The sequence below is a fragment of the Siphateles boraxobius genome, unplaced genomic scaffold (genome assembly GCF_051911475.1).
Source record: "Siphateles boraxobius isolate OS27281-9 unplaced genomic scaffold, OSU_SipBor_1 65, whole genome shotgun sequence".
In the NCBI taxonomy this organism is placed as follows: domain Eukaryota; kingdom Metazoa; phylum Chordata; class Actinopteri; order Cypriniformes; family Leuciscidae; genus Siphateles; species Siphateles boraxobius.
This window is the reverse complement of record NW_027509192.1, coordinates 15,896,291-15,907,240: the sequence shown is the minus strand read 5'-3', so window position 1 is coordinate 15,907,240 and position 10,950 is coordinate 15,896,291. Positions and strand designations below refer to the sequence as shown.

Sequence of the window (10,950 nt, the reverse complement as noted above, 5' to 3'; positions counted from 1 at the left end):
TAATTGCATATGAATGCAGAAATCTCACTCAGGTGGTAAAATGTTTATTTTGTAGCATTGGGGAATAACCTGAGACAAGCAATTCCACTTCTCACCTGAAGAGGGCAGAACTGCATCAGTTTTGCATATTCAGCAGGTCTACATCTCATTCACATAAATCTAAAAAAATTGCAATTTTACACATGAAACTGTAAACAAAATGCACTGCACTAGATACTACTTCATAAAATATTCAGTTAAATATATTTTTAATTATGTATGACTTTCTTTGGGTGCTCCAGAAATTGTTTATATTCAGGTTTACTTTGGCTAAGAGTGTTTTGCTTGTGGCCAGACTATAAGCAGCTGAAAGTATGGCAGAAAATTGTAATTTCTCTGCTTGGAAAATCTGTAAATATGGTGCTTTTCAACTGTGCACTTTCAGCAGCTGACACTATATATATATACAAAACATCCAGGGAGACAAGAAGTTCTTTTTGCTTTACGACCATTTGGGAATGGAGGAATAGATAATCACAGGTCAATACTTGGCATTCTTTCCCTCGTTTAAACATATTCACAAAAGTAAAAGTAGTCAAAAATAAGATCACAGATATGGCAATTGAGGAAAGTGTGACTTTTTGCAGTTTGTTTTTTATTGGATTATTTTTCTTCTGTAATGTCCTAGAGGCAACAAATTCTGAAATAAAACCCACAACATGATTGTTTGAAGCTTTTCCCTGTGAACCCAGCATTCATAATTGCATGCTACAGGCTAGGGATATCACGGTGAGGAAATTTTCACACCGGTATATCGTGTTATATCACATTTCACTTTTGCTGTTAAATTTGCGAGTATGCCTACTCGGTCTATAGGCCTAAAACTTGCAGACATCAGTGAGCTATCTACTGCATATGCGGGGTATTGAATCGTTTTTGAATGCACACTTGCTTTTCACTTTCAAATTCGTGATCATGATTAATCTGTAGGGAGCATCTTTTACAAGATGTCAATGATGCTCTGCTGTATGGAGCAGAAAAGACAATTTCAGCATATAATTGTAGCATCTATTGTCCAGCTGAATTAGATGGCTGAACTAACACAGACTACTGCAGCAAGCCTAGGACAGGCCCAACATTAAAGAGCAATTTACAAGAACAATTCATCTGCATCATATACAAAGAAACCTCACCCTAACCTTTCATCTCATTCATACCTAACACAAATAAGTGCACTGCTGTATGTAATTCACAGATGGTTTGTACAAAAATTTGCATGTGACAAAAAGGCTTTAGGGAACTGTGTAATCCATCTTCGCATCTATTTACATCCATCATCTTAGATGTCCTTTAGTCTCTCACACAGTTTTTTCACAATCACTGTTTTTACGGTCAAATTTAATATGCTCTGTATATGCAGTGCAATCAACTTGTGTTTCCTTGACATGGCCACGGGCTTCAGAGCTGGACTGATCTCTCTCATCTTAAAATGGCCAGGTATGAGAGCTCTGCTATGACATGTTATAAAATGTGAAATACGCATCAGACATTTTTATAGACGGGCAATTCATAATGTTGAGTATAAAGTGAATATATCACTGTTAAAATATGACAGTTTGACTAGTAAGGGTGTGGCACAGCATACCTGAACAAACCCATGAGGCACTCTGTTAAAAAAAAGAGAGAATATTTGTATATATATATATATATATATATATATATATATGCACATACACACCACACTTATTGACTCCCAAGAGTGACTGATCTTAGTATCCTGTGGGCAGAGAGACCTGGAAATGACAGACCATGTAAACCAGTCAATCTACACTGTTTCACCCATTTAGAGAAGGTTGCTCTTGTCTAAGCATATCAGTCTCTGACGTTGCATAAATAATAAGCCCATTTAAGAATATTAAAGATGGTAAGGGAGTGAAGCTTGTAACAAACACCTAATGTGACATGAATGTTGATGTGCCTTTAAGATGACTTCTATGGTTTACATTATTGTATGCATGCTGTTCTTCTTTTCTTTTCCCATTTTATACTTGCTCTTTTACATGTATGTGAGGAGTGTGCAAACCATCTATAAAGACTCTACCAATTTATTTGCCTCTGGTTTTCCTTCTCGCCTCTTGTTGCCTATTTCATCTGAGCAGACTTCAAACCCTCTGAAAGACGTCACAAGCTGTCCAAATAAGCACCTGCAAATTTCTTTCAAACTGGAACTATGACTATTCTGCGATTTTGGCTGCTTCAGGACTATCCTTATGCACCAGAAAACTTGAGGCTTAATAGCTCAAAATTAACGTACCTATTTCTTTCTTTTTTCTTTGCTCAAGAAAGGATTCATTTCTGTCTTAATATTTCAAGCAGTAACATAGCTGATCCCAAGGTTGATTTTGGAAGGAATGCATTTTAGGATTCAGCTAAATTCCTCTTTTACAAATCCTATCTGATCGTATCTAAACTCTAAATATGATAAAATCAGTTCAAAACCTTGTTTCAGATGTGTTTTGTGACAGTGCATCAAAGTAATTTCTGGTAAAGTAAAAAAAAAAAAAAAAAAAAAACAACAGTTGTAAGAATGATTCTCTGAACTATTCATATGAACTATTCCTTTAAGGCTGCTGTTAAGCTCAACAGCTACGTTTTCTTCAGTGAATCGCTCTGCATTCAGTGTCACGCTTCTCAAAGGCTTTATCTCTTCCATCATGTCGTCCACCTGGCTCTGGTATTTAGCAGGTTGGTCTGGAGTCCAAGCCCTGCCTGGGTTTGGATAGGACTGTGAAAAGTCACATCCCCACTTCAGCTCCTGTCATAGTCAAAGCTAGTGTGTTTGTTCGTTTCCCTGCAGCCTGCGGGATGACTCAACTCCACTCGACTGCTGGGAGCACCCTGCAGCGGCTAAGCTTGATCTGGCCGGGAGCCATACATCACGTCTCCCTTGGTGTTTGCCCAGGCCGGCCAGCCCCCTGGAACGGCCACAGAGGGAAACACAAGCTGACTGTGACAACAAAGACCACAGTTGCAGGAATCGCAGGGGCCTACTAGAAGTATCACCAAAGCCAGAGCTGTCAGTGTACAAAGAATGCAGGGTCATTTATATCCTCACAACTGTCAGTTTGACTTCCCAACCCTATCTCCATTATTCCTGTAGCCAGTCTTCGCCACACGCAGACCATGGATTCCATATGCTATTTAAAGTGCATATTTAGTGACACGTTATCTCTCTGGTTAGCCAACTTTTTTTTTTACTCATGAAAGATTAAAGTTTATGAGAACTTGGCCGGGAAAATAAAGTGTGCCCATCACACATTTCATTACAAACTATGACTTGATATGAAATCCCGTGAGAGTTGTCTGAAAATGGCTCCATAAAACAGCATTTTAGGCAGTTTTATAAGTCAATTAAAGCAAGCTTGTGTGTTCCACAGCCCTGATGTCGAATCAGCCTGCCCACACACTACCAACAGACCCATATGGCTGAATCTTATGCAGCTCAGGGCAGAGGGAGGGGTCTTTTTGTTTGTGCATCAAATTATATGCATAAATATTTCTTGGCATGTGAACACAATCTCAAATATTAAGGTTTTGGTGTGTCGTAGCTAAACAGGTTAAATTTCTGTGCGAGGACCTTAATTTCCTGGGATATCTTTTTTCCTCCCATGCAGGACATACTGGTCTGAGCCACAATGAAACACTCCATTTACACCTCTGAGAAAATATCCTGTCAGTTATCATCTCCAATTAAACCTCCATTAGTTCTCGTCTGTCTTTTCCCCCTGGCGATCCTTCTATTTATTACGGCATATGGCACCCAAGCAATTACCTGTCCATTACTTCAACGTAAATAATTATAAATCATATTTATAACCTTGAAGTGTGAACTCCTGGGACCTGGCATGATTTGTTTGTTACTAATGGTATTGATTTTACTCCTGTGTGTAACTTAAGACAAAATTCTGATAAATGTACGCATGATTCACACCTGATTGCACCCTGATTTCCTAGCCAGCACTTATGAACAATATGTTACAGGAAGCCAAAACTATAATTTCCTTTCCACTGAGAAGGAAAATACTGTCTTTAGCTAAAGTCTCACACAAAAGACAAAAAATTTTTTAAACAAAATTAAAAGCTTGTAATAACAACGTCCATCTTTTATGCTGTCACACAATCACATTCTAGACTTATTTCTGCACATAAGTACCTCCACACACACTCCATTCCAAAACCTAGTGTGCTGCCTACATAGACAGGTCTGACTTAATTTAAATTATCTAAAGGTAGGAAATCTGTGCATCATACTTGACATAAATAGCTCTCTTCACATGATAGACTCAACACTGCTATGCTAATGATGCAGCACTTTAATAATTCATCATGCCATTTCTTTCACTGATTTCTGTGCACTGCATTATGGGATTGCTTTTATTCTGTGAAGATATATGAGTGAATTTGACCAGGTGGTTGTGGCTACCTTCTGAAACAGTTTTTACAGTGGGATTGTCCCCATGATGCCTTAAAATGCTCCCTGTATAGGTAGCTCCTTGGTTTTGGATTAGAGCCATATACTATAAGTATGTCTTTGCCATTTACAGGGAGCTCTACATGGTTTTTAACTGACATTGGTAGGAATTGTGAGCAAGCTTCCAGACAAAGCTCCAAAAACAAAGGGTCCATCTGGGACAGCTCTGCTAAAGACGACACATCCTCTAGATCCCTGCACCTTTAAACACAAAGGCTCCTTGTATCTCCATGTAAGCCAATAAGGAGTGTTGGTTGGCCTCCCTGACACTGTTGGCTTTTTCCAGAGGCTCACTGTGGCAAAAAATGATCTCAAAGACAAGCGAAGGGGAGAGACAAAGACAACAGAAAGAGAGAATCTGAAGGGCTTGGAGGATTATGACAGACCCTCATGGGATAATGGGACTGCCTCTCTTCTTTCAGGTAGCTGTTAAATCGCTTTAAAGGGCATATTTTAGGTTACCCAGTGAGTCAATGTATAGAAAAATAATGTAGGAACTAGATTTAAATATAAATTTATACTTATGAAACGCTATTAAGTCTTCTAGAGTCGTTTTTGTGAGAAAATCTTACTTCCGCAATAGGAAAAGCAATAGGAAAGCAATGGATCGCAATGACAGTTCAGACACTGAGGAAATTGTAAATGTTTACTCGTATGACGGATCTCGGCCATGTAAGTTAATTATGAGCCTGCTATGGAGCCAAGAGAGCAGGGACAGGCCAGAATTAGACAGAACGGTCAAGAGACAAATGACCGTTATACAAACAATATGTATATGTACAATCATGTATCAGGCAATAGCAGAGTATTGGACCCTTACCTGCATGTATTGTGTCAGCCATTAGGAGACAGTTTCCAGAGAAAGAGAGAAAAACTTTATAAAGGCTTTGAATGGCCCCATTTTGGTGACAATGAATAAAAAAAAATAATCACAATTAATTTAATGAATTAAATTAAGACAAGGCACATTTTGTAAAACAGATGATTTACCACAATGATGATAAATTGAAATACAATAACCACCGAAAACACACTGAATCACAACTGCTCCTACTGAATACCAACATACTCTGGACTAAATGAGCGCACAGGCCGGCAAAACGACAAACAACCTCTAGTGACGTAATATGATGCGATGATGAAAAAAAAAGCGTTTTTTCAACACAGTCAAGGAAACTGTCACGTTTCCTACTAAATTTGTGCCCTTATGTCTTGCAAAACTATTTTAAATCCTGCATCAACTTTTTCACATGCTAGTTTATACAAAAGAGTTTACAAGTTTATATATTAATTTTGAAGAACCCTTAAATGTAATAACAAAAAAAAATTCAATATGCCCTTTAAGTCTGCACTGTTCACGCCAAAAACACAGAGACTGGCTAACGGAGTGCCGGCTTTTACGCCCACACACCTGGTGTTCTGCCAGAGAAGGGTTACTATTAGCCAGACCAACCTTCAAAACAATCAGCTCTTTTTATATTATTTTTTGAAAATATCTATTATTTAAGCAATTTGCTTGAGTTTTTAGACACACGCTAAAGTCAACAATGAGAGACGGCACTTTTCAGTGATGTGAATTAACCAGTATAATTTCTTGTGACACTTAAAAACAACTCCCATTTGGTCAAATTGATGTGTTTGATACGCAGATATTAAAGAACGTTAATAGTAGCTTGGAAAGTAAACACAGCTGCAGTAGCTCGCAAACCCATTTATTTTTAGCTTTTGCCATGCATGATAGCTAACGGGTACCAGAAGTATGTATGTAAGATTTTGTTCCGCTCTCAATAAGGGAGGGTTTTTAAAGGTTATATTTCAGGATGATACAAGATTGCTGACATTTGTGCTAGACGGTTACCTCATAACCGTCCTTTCCAGAAATGTGCTGAGCAGTGTGGAGAAGAATTAAAGATAGGATGCATTTGTGCATGCCTGTGTTGTGGGGGTAGACCAGAGCATAATACCAGAAGCTCCCCTATTGCCCCCCCCCAAACTTTCCCTTTCCACCCCAGACCAGACCATTTTTACTATGTAATTTCTGACCTAGTCTGTTTCCATATTGCTAACCACAGCATTCCATAAACATGATGGAATCTTTGTTGCAGGCAGTTTAAAAAGAGATTTTCCCCATTTTTGACACAATTTCCCGTAGGCCTACAAGGATATGGAACATTACTCATGAGTCGTGCAGCAAGCTAGTGAGAAAATGTCTTGCGTGAACAATAGATGTTTAAACTAAAAGGACATTAATAAGTTGAGAAGGGGGTCAGGCTCTTGTTCCGTTATGAACCTGTTAACCTTGAACATTATTAGCACTAATGAAGCTCTTTAAAATATCAACCTCCAGTGCTCTTTCCTCTTCCAGACTGGAGGAGTTTGTCACCGTTCAGAATCGGCTTTATTTTATTAACCGTAAAATGACCTTCAAGGACAAAGGAAGAAAGTGATACATGATCGCCGCTAATGACCAAAATGTCCCCAAATGCTCTGAATTGGATACAATAACTTCACTTAGTTCAGTCACAATGGTATAAAGGCATCCATTTGCGCCTTGCATGAGATTAAATGTATTCATTATTATGTTACAGCTATTTCATTCATATATAATGTGTATATTCTCCACCTCTTCAATTCCACTTCTTAATAGACCTTTGTTTTCAGAGGAAATTCTCTTAATAGTTGATCATTTATTACACCGAAACCCTCTTCAAATAAAGCTAAAATCAGACTTCTCCATTGTGATGATTGGCTTTCAGCCTAAGATCTTGCTTAGAGAGATTGAGGTAAAACACTGGCCAGTGGACATGACTCTAGAAGCTTTGCTGAAGCCAAAGATAAGTGAGTTCTAGAAGTTTGGCAATGATTGCCATTTACTTCCACTTTTCTTTCATATCCTCTCAGCAGCTCTCAAAGACGTAGGACAGCCCAGCGCCACATGAGCTTAACTCCCTGATTCTTCGGCTCAGTGCCTGTATCAACTGAAACGCTGTATGTTCAACTGACGTTGAGGTTCAGTTAGGGCCAAACGGAGGGAGAGTGGCAGGGCAAATCACTCAGCGCCTAAAAGGGGAATTGCCTTTCCCCAAATAAAACCACAATTATAAGCAGTCACATTACATCACTGTAAATTATGTTTTTTTTTTTTTATCAGACCCTTTATTTGGGCTTTTCTCTCTTTATTGGTCAGGTTCTATTAGACAAGAGTGGAGGAAGGGGATTGAAATAAAGTATGTCAATGGCGAGATTTAAACCTGTACTTCCCACATGAACACCACAGCTCAACACATCAAGAGAACATATTAAATGCTACACTATGGCGTCAATAGTTTTTTTAGCACATATTTAAGCCTTACTATCATGAAAGCAAGAAAACATGATTGTCAAAGTTTACAACTGAGTTTTGTTGTTTGTTGCTTTGTGGTTGCTAAGGTGTTCTAAATGGTTTTAACCTGTTGCTATGTGGTTGCTTAGTGGGTTTTAACATTGTTACGAACTAGCTAAGGTGTTTGGGGTTGCTGCTCAAAGAAAAAAATGAATATTTTAATATTTTTAATATTGTAGCGTTATTTGCAAACATCTATGCAATCACAAATGTATTGTTTAGAGCAGGGGTAGGCAACGTCGGTGCTGGAGAGCCATTGTCCTGCAAGAGTTTAGCTCCAACCATAATCAAAACACCAGAACCAGCTGATTGGTGTCTTCAGGATTACTAAAGCTACAGGCAGGTGAATTTATTTTAGGGTTGGAGCTAAACTCTGCAGGACAGCGCCTCTACAGGACCTGCCTACCCCTGATATAGAGATACAAGATAAAGGACTCCAGTCAAGGATGTAGACATTTTTATGTGAAATCTGAGAGATTTCCGTCTCTCAATTGACAGTTCACGCAACTACCATTTTGTAACATCAAAAAGTTCTGAAGACACATGATCACTTTATATGATGAACAAACAGAATTTAGGCTTTTTATCACATAAACATTGATCTGCATTGGTTCTTGCAGAAGTGCTGCGTAACACGAGAATGAACCACATTGGTTCTCGAACATCAGGCAAGCATGCTTGAGCTTGCTCAACTGTGTGCGTTGATCAATGTTTATATGTGAATAAAAGCCTAAATTCAATCTGTTCATCATATAAAGCGATAGTGTCTCTTCAGAAAAGTGGGACAAAACCTCTCAATTCACATGGATTAGTTTTACGATCTCTACAATCTCTTTAACTTTTTGAAGCGCCAAAGTGGACTTTGCGTAGCTATCAATGGAGGGACAGAAATCCAAAAATCATTTTTGTTCAGAAGATGAACTAAAAGTACATGTTTAGAATGGTGTGAGGGTGAGTAAATGATCACAGACATTTTTTGGGGGTGAACTAACTCCTAGATAGTTAGTCTGACTATCTGTAGTCTGTATGTGCTTTTGATTTTCAATATCTTCTCAATATCCGATATATCAGTGCATTTAATTTTGTTGGAAAGAGTGTGAGCATGAGGTCTTTGTTCTCTGAGTTTTAATAGATGCATTGTTTACAGTATTTGCTAAATTATTCTGATGCATATATGGCTTATTCCTTCACAATTGTTATTTAGTGAAGTCTGAAATTAAACAACACAACTCAACATATTACAATGCACACAACACAGCTCCACAACACACATACAATACACATGCATGTAAATGCAGCATAATGAGTAAGGCATTCAGATTCTATGCCTTTCCTAAAGTACCTGAAAGGATTCATGAACAGGAAGTTAGACATTTCCTATAAAGTCAGCACCATCATCTCTGATTAATGATGTGGGAAGAGGGGACACGTGGTGAAAAAAGTCTTTCGATAATCCTACAGTACATAGTATTTCCATATTATGGCTTCTGCTGAAAGTTACAATCCAAACTAACAAACTAAAAGAGTGCTACCTAATTACTGTACAACTTTGCTAAACACCATCTCTCCTTATCAGAACATTGGCTGATATTTTAAAGCAGAATTTACAAGCAACAAAAGTGTAAAGACATTTTAATGATCTCAGCAGTGGGTTTCTATTAAACTTTCATACTTTTTCCATCTAAAAGCAGTAATTCCTACCCCAGGAGGTAGTATGCAGGTCCCAGAGGGGATACATGGAAAGGTTTTGATCTTGATTTTTTAATAACAATAGATGATTAAAACTAAAAAGACTAATCTTCTTTCTTTACGTCAAGAAAACAAAATACATTTTATAAATTTGCATGGATGACGGTTGTAGCAAAATATGTGGAATGTTTTATCTAAAATAACATTTCAGCAACTTTAATTGTTAATAATAATGCTAATCAATATTGAATATAAATTTGAGTTTGTAGAAACACATTTCTAGTTTGTTTAGATGTAGGCGTTTCCCTACTGATCGGGCCGTGGGGATGGAAAAAACGCTGTGAAATACTGATCTGATCTTTGTGAAAATAACACCACATGTTAGTTCTATGTGGATTGGCTACTTTTGTGTTTACTTTTAAATAAAGAATGGCACCTTTCAGGGCCTTTTGATTCAATTAAAACATTTCCCAGACTCACTAGATGTTACAAAAGAAATTCTTTAAATTCTGTGAGAATTAGCTGAATAAGGTGGTCTTGAGTGTATGGTAATTGGGAGGGGGAAGGGTGGGGTGTTTGTGGCTTTAGGCAGGTCAAGTTCATTATTTCCACACAGGACAGTTTAAGTACAATTCAGGATCAAACCTATGGCATGCAGCAATGTACTGTTAAAAGTTTAAATGAAAGGGGAAGGGAGTGAAGCTTAAGGTGAGGCCTGAAGGTGAATGCTTGAAAAAATGGGTTGTTAAGGAGAGGAATTTAATTTAGTAATTTTGTAAAAATTCCAGGCCTGCCACTAAAGCAACCTCTGACTCCTTAAAATAAAGAATGGGCGTCAGTGTGACGAGAGCCTCATTTAACCACTTGTCATTATTCAATTTTTTAGTCATATTCTATTTAAATTGTTCCTGCAGGCCAAAGAACAGTAGTCGACTAGCCAACAGTAGAAGGGAATTCCAGGCAATGAACGTGTGAGTCAGTTTGTACCCACATTTTCCTTAAGCATGCCTCCTTTAAATAGTCTAAGGAAATGTCCAAATGACCTAATTACAGCTCAGCCTTTTCTAAGTATACCAGTCAGTGTGTGATGCTTTATTAGAAGAAGATGACAAAAAAGTGCTATGCAGCCACCTAATACAATTTATTCCAGTTAATTTTGGAACAACGGATCACTGAAAAGTGCTTTTCTGACTGAACCAAGTGTCTTAGAGTGGTGAAAGCATTGAATTTTTGAAAGCTTTGGTGTCTTTGAACTTTGAGAGCTGCTGAATTGAATAGCAAATCTCAATTTGAGCACAGACAAACATGTAATATGTGAATATACACACAAACCAACAAGAACATATTCAATAAAAGAACCACAAAGTAC

The 10,950-nt window shown here is 37.9% G+C and overlaps 2 protein-coding genes across 9 annotated transcripts in view; both read right to left on the bottom strand.

The window, feature by feature from the left end:
* znf469 (zinc finger protein 469) overlaps positions 1 to 10,950 on the bottom strand; it is a 376,839-nt gene that overhangs the window by 13,719 nt on the left and 352,170 nt on the right. The gene's annotated exons all lie outside the window — the stretch shown is intronic.
* The window catches only part of LOC143721168 (troponin I, fast skeletal muscle-like), a 492,195-nt gene that overhangs the window by 188,936 nt on the left and 292,309 nt on the right, over positions 1 to 10,950 (bottom strand). The window lies entirely within an intron of this gene.